This window comes from Lissotriton helveticus, chromosome 6 (genome assembly GCF_964261635.1).
Source record: "Lissotriton helveticus chromosome 6, aLisHel1.1, whole genome shotgun sequence".
NCBI classification, from domain to species: Eukaryota; Metazoa; Chordata; class Amphibia; order Caudata; family Salamandridae; genus Lissotriton; species Lissotriton helveticus.
Window position 1 is genome coordinate 911,974,108 of NC_136067.1, and position 10,897 is coordinate 911,985,004.

General features: G+C 46.6%; 1 protein-coding gene across 1 annotated transcript in view; it reads right to left on the reverse strand.

The window, feature by feature from the left end:
- LOC144761597 (protein unc-93 homolog A-like) overlaps positions 1-7,877 on the reverse strand; it is a 643,799-nt gene extending 635,922 nt beyond the window's left edge. Inside the window, exon 1 of the mRNA XM_078646898.1 lies at positions 7,833-7,877. The gene's annotated coding sequence lies outside the window, so the exon portion shown is untranslated. The remainder of the gene's footprint in view (positions 1-7,832) is intronic.
- Positions 7,878-10,897: the final 3,020 nt, after the last annotated feature.

Sequence of the window (10,897 nt, forward strand, 5' to 3'; positions counted from 1 at the left end):
TGGATGGCAATAAATGCCATTAAAATACCGCCTGGGTCATGGTGGTGATTTAACAGCCTTGGGGACACTGAGCCATATATTAGCCTGAGGTAGCAGAGGTAACCCGGATCCAGACTCTCAAATAAGGGGCCTCACACATATTCAACTATATACACATACTGACACACAAAATAAACATAAACACAGCCGCACTAGCAAATATACAGACACCCAATACAAACACGCAAAACACACACATCCACAGTTATGCACAGTCATACACACACCAAAGCATTACTCAAACATGAGCACTTGGATGCAAACTACACACAGATCTGGTTGTGGAACATATCCGCCATGTCAGTGCATCTATATGCTGGACAATAAAACCAGCAAAAGACAAAAGATTTGTGTCCTAAGGTAACTAACTATAACTATAATACTTTAAACGAATTGCTTTTCCTTGCTCTCTGGAAAAAAGCAGTCACACTGGCAGCGAGGGAAGAGTCTGAGAGCCCCCCCCCCCCGCGTCTAGGGGAGGGGGGCCTTTAGTGGCATTCCGTGCGAGAGGAAGAGGCTAGAGAGGGGCTGGGCCAGTGCCCAGGGGAGTGGTCAGCAGGAAATATGAGGAAGGAGGTAGGGCAAGCTTGTAGTGCTTCACTTAGGTGCGCAGCCAGCCACCCCCAGGGAAAGGAATAAGACCCCTGAGCACGAGGGAGAAGCCCTCTTTGTCCTCTTGCTTCAGACACCGCAGGTCGCAGTTAGAAGCGAGTTGCTGGTCGTCTCGCTGTTTCCCAGGTGTGGGGGCCTCACGGTGTAGTCTAAAGTCACTTGGCTTGTAGTATAAACTATGCTTAGGTTTTCATGCACTTATTTGTGACACAGAGTGTTTTATTATGGTCCTGCCCGGGCAGGCTGCGCGGAAGTGGTAGTTTCGGGCGGGTTGCTGTCGGCTGTTTGCAGCTGCGAGGCTGAGCATACTACCTGCACTTCATTGGCAATTTACAGCTGCTTCTAAGCAGTGCATTCTATACTGCAGCGGTTGGCACTTGCTGCGGAGGCATTGTTATCTTAGTACATCGCGTAGCAGCAGGTTTACACTCTCCATAAATAAGCCGACATTAACAGTCTGGGGAGAGTATTAACATGGTTAGTTGCAGGAGTTGCCTGGTGATCAGGAATACAGGGTCGGATCATTCATCTACACTATATTGGGGGCCTTGGCACCAGATCTGAAAGGGGAAGTAGCTACTGGGGGGAGGGTGAGAGCGCCAGTTGGCTCCTCGCCCTGTGACGGGGTCCCGGGCAAGAAAAATGGCGGGGCTCCTTTTTGGCGGGGATGGCTCATCCTGGAACAGGGAGGGCAGTCCATGGGGCTCCGGGCTGGTGGGAGAGGGGGCCGTCCCGCAGGTGGTCCTTGACTCTCCGGCCCTACCCGAGATGCCGGTGCTTGGAAGAAGCAATTTAGTGAAAGGGGGTTGAAAGCTGGTGCGCAAGGAAAGGCGCAAAGCAGTACCAGGCGGCCGCGTCTAGGTCGTAGACGACAGGTAGTTGCCTGGAATGGAAGCAATGGAGATGGGTTGTGGCCTGCTGGTACAACCGACATCCAAGGTGGCTCTGGAGATCCTGTATTGCAAATACAATTGTAACCTGTGGTGCAAACGAATATTGCACAACCCAATGTATCAATGTGTGTTGGATTGGTTTAATAAAGTTGGTCTAATGTTGACAATGCCTGCAACAAATAAAGAGAGTGTTATCTGAGAATAATAAAGACTACGCAGTGAAGACCGGACACTTTGTATGGTGCCTTTTTGTGGTGGGCGGCCAAAAGGGAGGCAAAGGATGGTGGGACGAATCGCACGTTATATGCCTACTATGTAGACAGTGCTTTGAATGAGCCGGTACTCACCGGTACTGAGTACCGGCACTTCTCATTTTTACCGCTCTGAGTACCGGCACTTCTCATTTTTACCACTCTGAGTACCGGCACTTCTCTGCTGCCAAGAAGAGTACCGGTACTCAAAGGTAGGCTCATTGTTGCTTTGGCTCAAGCGCACGAACGAGGCTGCCTGACAGCCAAAGGGCCTCTGGCCCAAGCCGTGCCACCTCTAAACAATTCAGCAGGGCTCATCTGCATAATGTCCGGTGTTTACCACTATGCTGTGTTTAACAGAGCAGGGTCCATTCAGGCCCTGCGCTGTCAATCACATTCACATCATGGTGTGTATTTGTGCACACACTCTATTCCAGGCATCCAGCTGACAGCAGCAATAGCAGCAATTAAGAAAGCCACCAGAGATAAGGGGTGTAAAATGGCCTGTATCCTATTTTGTGTGGGTGTCTGTCTGCTTGTGTGTGCATGTTTGTGTGTGCGAGAGAGAGAAAGGCGAGTGAAAGAGGGAGAGAAACCAGACAATAGGGAGGTATTTTAAAGGACATTTTTGGAATGCTTTGTGTGAGCATTGCTGCTTGTTTCTGTGAGTGCGCAATCAAGAATATACAAGTATTCGGCCACATTGTAGAAGTGTAAATGTAAATGTAGTATACTTGTAAAGCGCACAGCTGCCCCAGCAACGGGGCGTCCCGGCGCTGTATAACTCTGGGGAACCCGTCCTGGCTTTCCCTGTGGGATGGTCCCTTGCTGGGAGTCCCCAAGGTGGAGCCAGGCATCCCCGGAATTGGTGGGGCCGTTGTGGAGATTAGGCAAGCTAATGCCCAGAGTTGCCGAGTGGAACCCCTAATTAGAGTAAGCACCGAAGCGAGAATTATCGAGTCCGCTGACCAAGGTCCACGACCCTGCCGCGTCGGGAATTGAACCCTGGTCCCGGGCTGACTTCTGCTCTCAGGCCTGCCGCCTCTAACCAGTGAGCCACACTACTCCACTATATGTCTTATATGTGTTGTCCTTAACCCCGCCCCTGGCCCCGCCCACTTGCTACACTCATAGCTCATTTTAAGAGAACCTGCACTTATTTTTTCCCATTTAAAGCACTGTCTGTAAAGTATTACCAGGGTCGCGTGCTGCAAATCGCAGGATGACAGACTTGTCCTCCGAGCGACCTCTCGAAGAGTGCTGTGAGTATGTAACATGGTTACTGTCCTTTCCTTCTTTTCCACGTGGCTTGTACAAATGAGCCGGAAATCCGAGATTGGGCGGGTACCACATGCCCAGAGAACATATTTTGCGGCGTGGGGGTGAGGCAGGCCCGGCTCCAGGAATTTTTAATTGGGTGGGCCATGGACGCATTTGGGTGGGCCACTGCGGGCTCGATTTGTCGCATATATGTCTAGGCAGGCCTGCTTCAGGGCCCTCCTTTACCTCTTCTTAGTCTTACAAGGCCCAGTAAAACTCACTCTTTTCCAATTCTCTTTTTAATGTTATCACTCACAAAAAGTGTTTTTTCTATGTAATGTTCCTTTGATGGGATGAGGAGGTTTCTGAGGTGGGAGTATCAGGCAAGTGACACTTCTCTGGCTCCCTCTGTGTGAGCCTTCAGGGAGAATCCCTCTTCATTACTACCTCCACCTGACCACGGACTCTTCAACGCACTCCCTTACAAGCTTGATTAGCCACTATTCCTCTCCAGTGCACCTTATCTCAAAGATGACCTTGGGCCCCGCCCCATGTCAGGCACCATCTCCCGGTAAGAACATTAGTAAAATCCCCTTCATACTTAAAACATTGAATAGAGCAATAAATATAATTAGCACGCACTTTAAAGTATGTTCCACAGTGGCCCTTATGGCCCGACTGCTAATTAAATAAACAAAAACAGAAAGGCCATGACAGGGCCGGCTTCAGCGCTGATGCAAAAGTCTTTTTTGGCGCTGCACCAAAAACCTCTTTCGATTACACGAGAGAGGGTGCCCCACTATCGTCAGGGAACAGAGCACAAATGACACCAAGTCAAAGGGAAATCCTGGGGTATACTCGTTTGCTAAGAACTTTTCAACCACGGTAATTACACTCGAGTATAGGTCCAGCAGGTTGCTGTACTCAATAATACTATAGTGTCAGAATAATAATAATTTCCACAGAGAAATAAAGTTTGTTCACACTCTATTAAAATGATAAGCAATATTTATTTTCCATACAATAATACACAACAAAAATTATTTAAAATTTCAAAGCAATATTCTTTGAAAGACTAAAAGACATTACAATCAATATTTCACATGTTCATTAATAAAAAATACATAACAAGCTGGTACTTATATCCCACACAATTGATTCATCAACAGTACACGGAAGAAATCACAAAAAATACATTATAAAATCAATTCAACAAACCCCTGTTGTAACTATGGCTCATGGATATTTTTGCCACTCTAGATTACTGGATCCAAAGCCTCAAATTACTTCCACTTTTGTACACCACTGTGGCCGGACAAATCGTATATATACATCCAGTGTGTACTAGGCTTCCCTTGGATTCCCTGATTTACAGAATGCGTCGACGCGTTTCGGTGCAATACATCTGATATTGTGGCACCTTCCTCAGGACTTCTTGTTAGGGGTTTCCTGTGTCAAGAAGATTGCGAGTTTTTAGTTGGTCGATCTTTGACTAGGAGAGGTTCTCCCCTTCGCTAGATGTGGTCAAGGATACAATCAAGGGCTGCCTTCTAGTCTCTGCAGTCTCTTGTTACTGTAGTCTTATTCTTTTTTACAAGACTCCTTATGTGGGGGTTTCTTTTTTTGTAGTTTTACTCCGTCTTTTTATCGTTTGGATAGATGTATCTTAGAGTATTCTAAAACTCTCTCCGAACGGGCATATGGTATCTAAGGGCCTCACTGGAACTGGATATGTCCTTCGTGGATCCGGTATCGCTTCTCTGCCTCGTTCGAGTCACTTGCTCGAACGAGGCAGAGACGCGATACCGGATCCACGAAGGACATATCCAGTTCCAGTGAGGCCCTTAGATACCATATGCCCGTTCGGAGAGAGTTTTAGAATACTCTAAGATACATCTATCCAAACGATAAAAAGACGGAGTAAAACTACAAAAAAAGAAACCCCCACATAAGGAGTCTTGTAAAAAAGAATAAGACTACAGTAACAAGAGACTGCAGAGACTAGAAGGCAGCCCTTGATTGTATCCTTGACCACATCTAGCGAAGGGGAGAACCTCTCCTAGTCAAAGATCGAGCAACTAAAAACTCGCAATCTTCTTGACACAGGAAACCCCTAACAAGAAGTCCTGAGGAAGGTGCCACAATATCAGATGTATTGCACCGAAACGCGTCGACGCATTCTGTAAATCAGGGAATCCAAGGGAAGCCTAGTACACACTGGATGTATATATACGATTTGTCCGGCCACAGTGGTGTACAAAAGTGGAAGTAATTTGAGGCTTTGGATCCAGTAATCTAGAGTGGCAAAAATATCCATGAGCCATAGTTACAACAGGGGTTTGTTGAATTGATTTTATAATGTATTTTTTGTGATTTCTTCCGTGTACTGTTGATGAATCAATTGTGTGGGATATAAGTACCAGCTTGTTATGTATTTTTTATTAATGAACATGTGAAATATTGATTGTAATGTCTTTTAGTCTTTCAAAGAATATTGCTTTGAAATTTTAAATAATTTTTGTTGTGTATTATTGTATGGAAAATAAATATTGCTTATCATTTTAATAGAGTGTGAACAAACTTTATTTCTCTGTGGAAATTATTATTATTCTGACACTATAGTATTATTGAGTACAGCAACCTGCTGGACCTATACTCGAGTGTAATTACCGTGGTTGAAAAGTTCTTAGCAAACGAGTATACCCCAGGGATTTCCCTTTGACTTGGTGCCAAAAACCTCTTTCTCCATAAATACCTTTACTACCACCTTCCAACAGTGTACCTCATCCGTCCATGCCCCCCTATTGACCTCTTCCTCGGATTCCCTCACTGCCACACGCCACAAGTGCCCCTCATCTCCCCATAGCCCCTCCCCTTCATGACCTCCTCCTCGGATTCCCTCACTGCCACCCTCCACCAGTGCCCCTCGTCTCTCTGTAGCCCCTCCCCCTCATGACCTCCTCATCAGACTCCCTCAATACCACCATCCACCGGTGCCCCTCATTTCTCCCTAGTTTCCTCCACCCCATGACCTCCTCTTCGGATTCCCTCACTGCCACCCTCCACCAGCGCCCCTCATCTCTCTGTAGCCCATCCCCCTCATGACCTCCTCCTTAGACTCCCTCACTACCACCCTCTACCAGTGCCCCTCATCTCTCCCTAGCTTCCCCCTCCACCCCATGACCTCTTCCTCGGATTCCCTCACTGTCATCCTCCAACAGTGCCCCTCATCGCTCCATAGCCCCTCCCACTACCTCCTCCTCGGATTCCCTCACTGGCACCCTCCACCAGCGCCCCTCATGTTTACGTATCCCCTCTCTCATATGCATTTAATTTGTTGTATAACGCTGCTCGTATCAATGTAGTGTGTGTCAGTACTTTACACCACGCACACACTTACACAGACAATGAATCATGCAAGTATGTAAATCAGTCTACAGGGAATGTCACATAAGCCAATGAGGATTACAAGGTGTAGGAATCATAGGTCATCCATTCTGGTGTAGTATATTTTAAGAGGGTTTGGTCTGGGGAAACACAACCTTAGGATTTAAAGAGTATTCCATGGGGGTCAGCTTTACTGATAAAAATGTATATCTGCCCAAACATACTCATTTTAGCAACATTAGAATAATGAAAAGACTAGGGAAGTTCTAACTATATCACAAAACAAAAAAAGCGAAGTTCTAATTAAACCATTCATGTTTGTTTGCAGCTCTTTGGTGGCAGTTCGTTGTTCACTGCCTTTTGTTAGGATTGTAACTTCTGAAGTAACACAAGGATCTCTGTGACAAAGGCAGTAACCCACTGAGCTATCCACATAAAATACAGTGTGTCTGCATCTAAAAAATACTAACAGACAAACGATTGCTCTAAAGCAGGATCATTAATCACCAACTTTATCTGGATATTGCCATTTTGTATTGTTTTATTGTTGACCAGCATCGGCTATGATGAAATGATAAAAACTGTTTAAATGAAGCACATACGAAGTATGCGTCCTGCTGGGCCTGTGCAGATTTTAAAAAGATTTTTTTTTTGTAACACATTCTCTTACCTACTCCATTAGTCATATTTTGTGTCACAGCCTTATGTGATAAGCAGCTGCAGGGGTCAGGGGGTGACTAGGAATAAACAGACCACTTTCCGCTGCGCTGCATAGAAAAAGAAATATCAATGCAGCAGGACAGTAGGCAAAGGTTACCAAAGGTTACCGTTGTCAAAGAAAGGATTTGTCCCCTTTCACCATGCAGAGATGAAGGGGTGAAAAAAATAAACAAAGCCTAATTAACATGTTAATGGTCTTTTAAAGACCTGTTAAGTACTTTGGTGCGGCTGCGATAATCTTAAACTGTCTGTGTGTGTGTGTGTGCGCCCGGGAAGCTGTCTCCCCGGGCTGACACACACGACCTGCTCGTTGCGCGCCTGCCTTCAAGCCCTCACTGCGAGGGCCAAGGCTCCTGTTTGGGTGGGCCGGGCCCACCCGGCCCACTTCCTAGAACCGGGCCTGGGGTGAGGGGCAACCGTTCAAGAGGTCCCTACTCTTCAAGGGGCCCAACATAGCCCATGACTAATACATAAATGCTCGATATATGGACTCGGGAGGGGGGGTCTACTTTACATTCTGCCTGTTGGCCAATCATTTTGCGTTACGCTACTGTGAGTATCTTCCTCGGAATCTCCAAACCTATTTATGACACTCCTGCCTCCGCGTTACGCAAAATACAAACACCCCCATACTACTGTATACAGGTCATGGTTCGGACGTCAACTGTACCTTGTTAGTTTTTGGTGCGGTCCATATCCTGAAAAGAAAGAGGTCGGATGTTTGCCGATGCTCCGTTCCGATTTCTCTCCAATGAAGGCACATCCGTCACAGTCTGGCAGTCACAAAAGATCTCTTGTGTTCGGGAACGACTGCGGGGTTTAACTAGCTGCTCGGCTGATTCCTCGCACTGGTTTCACCTCACTGGATGCCTCGCTGTGTCCTTTGTCCTGCCTACCACCAGCAGATAATTTCTCCTGGCTTGTTAATACGTGCATTGTGTCAACAATGTTGACACGGGGAAGTGCACGAGCAGCCGCCTAGGCAAGACATTTTGGTTTTTTTTCCTTTCACACCAGCTCACTCAACTTCTTTGAGCCTTCCCCGACGCATGCGACACATCTCCCATGGCCAGTGGCATCTTCTTCGCCTCTTCTCGGTCAGTGCTAGAAAATATTGCAAGCCAGCTTCTGCGGCCCATTGATTAGCTCACCAACAGGTCCTTCTGTATCATTGCATTTCCACATAGACAGAATGGGAAAACCATTTCACACATCAGGCCCTATTCCAAGCAATGCAAGTTGTTAGTCGACGTTATATTTTATAAAAAACCCAAATGCTCTGATTCCAATGTTTGTGCACAATTGTGATACTGCCTGCATACACAATCATAGAGATCGACCACCATCGGGTATTGCCAGGCAGTATTCCAGCTTCTGTGCCAGTCCATTATGAGTTTTCACTTCCGGAAAAGTCCATAATGTGCAGGAATTGGATTTTTTTTTACAGTTTCTGCATCTTATTTTCCATATTGTGACAGATACCCACCCGGACATCTTCAGTAGTCAAAATTCAGGGATGAAACATTCCTGACCAACGGTGTTCCTGCATGATTCGATATGCTGATTTAGGGGCGGATTTTCTAATACATACCGCAACACATCAAAGCAGGACAACTTGCTGTGCTGTGCTGTGTTGCGTGACAGGGAAAGAGCAGAGATGCGCCATATCTATGTTATGTTATGTTATGTTACGGATATATTTATTAGGAGCACAATTACCAAGTGTATCCTGGCGCTAGTTACCTATCCGTCAAGCAAGAGTGGCACAGGCAAAGTTACATCTCAAACAAGCATTGGCATAGCCAATAGGTCGCGCCTTTGGGACCTTATAAGTTTTTAGTTATCCAGCACAATATCCTTGGTGCAACAACATCAACTAAAAATGTGTAGATGACGTCTAGTCTTAATTGATACATTTTGCATTCCACTTAAAGGTAAAACTCTGATTTTCAATAACGTTTATTCAACACGACAGCGTAAACAGCGATAACAAGACAAGCAGGCCAAAGGTAAAGGCGAATGACAGTAAAGGTAAATGTATATTGCAAATTATGATGAAAGAACCTAGTTACATGTAATCCCCTAAGTATGCCTGTTCATAGGACACAACAATGCGGCGCTGCATATTTTTGAAGCTCCAACAAGACACAGCTGATGCAGCCCTTGTTTACCTGAGCCGCTTTAGCAACCCCTAACGTCAGGCCTGCCTGCACACCTGGTACCTGGCGGGCGACTGGAGATGTCACAGGTAGCGGTGGAATGTGGGGTTTGTCACTGGGTCTGGAGGTCCAGCTCAGCTCGTCACCTGCCCTTTTATCTAAAGCCCATTCATTCTTCAGCAGTGATAATGAAAGCCCTGAGAGACTCAGTCAAATACAGATATGATGCCTTCCCATTAAGAGGGGCAGTTGGCCATTCGGTTACTACAAGAACAAAGAAGTGGCGTCCTGTTGCTTGTTAATTGTAGTTGACGCCTCACTTCAGGTTCTCAAAACCTGTCACAATGCGGAGGAATGTGCTTGCTTGCTGTCACTGGGGGATGGAAATATGGCGCTCTCTCTGCCTTTGCCGCCTTTTCTTCCCGGTAGGCATTCTCTACCTGCCTTCAGATGTGGGTGGAGTGCGGGATTTCTGTTGGGAATGCTGAATGCCGACTTTGTTGTCGGTTTAACCATCCTCCCACTAATCCTTACAGTTAGAATCACAAGGGAAGCCTTCCCGCCTGGATGAGCTCATGTTTCTGTCAGCTTACATCTGCTGCGTGAGGTGGGTTTCGTATATTTACAACACATTTTCAAAATGGAGCGTCAAACCAACGGAAAACTCGTGCAAGGGGCTGCCAGTGAAAAAGACGACCACTTCATGTTTCTGACGGTGCTTTGATATTAACGTGACTGCTTTTCAAAAGAGCCGTCTGCTACACAAAGTATGTACGTATTCTCAAATAAATAAAATAGGTTGTGTACTTCCACTTCATGGTGTATAGGTGTTGTTGTCCGAATCTGTTGCCCTTCTCATGAACTGCAAAAGTTTGTGCAGGTAGTTGTGGGAGAATATGGCTTTAAATGCCAGAGTTGTACATTCTGGAACAGGGGGAACCAGGTTTGAGTCCCGGCGTCATCTCAGCACCCTTTGGTTCTGGGCAAATCACTTAATTTTCCCATGACTAATATAATAAAAGTGGAACTGGTGCTCGTGTAAAGCATTCAAATACTCTCGGGTCAAATGCACTGCATCATCTTTCTCAGGGTAAACACACAAGACCAGGCACACCTGGGAGAACAGCGCTTCTTTCCCTCATGTTTATATTGCTACTGTGTCCACTCTCGAGTAGTTTCTAATGAGATGACAAAGGTACCTGTCAGAGTCCAGGAAATAGTTAGGTTTGGAAGTGAGACAGCAAGCTGCATCCCCAGAAAGGCACAGACCCCCCCACCCTGGCAAGCATGGTGCTTGAGTACACCCGGTGGGCATCTGCACCAGGTTCTGACAGGAGCCAGTTGATTCTCTTTTCCGACCCCCTCCTTCTTCCTGCACTTTACTTACAGCAGTCTCAAATTTGTTGCTGTCACACCCACACAACAGATGCAACTCGTTAACCCCTGTCTCACTGGAGGCAGGCCCATCAAGCTCTGGGTCCAGTGCGGGGGGAGTACAGCCGGGCATACTCCAGCGCCCTGTCAGTGCGGCTGCACTGTGCTTGGCGCGGCCGGTTTGGCCCCACTGGTGGAGAGT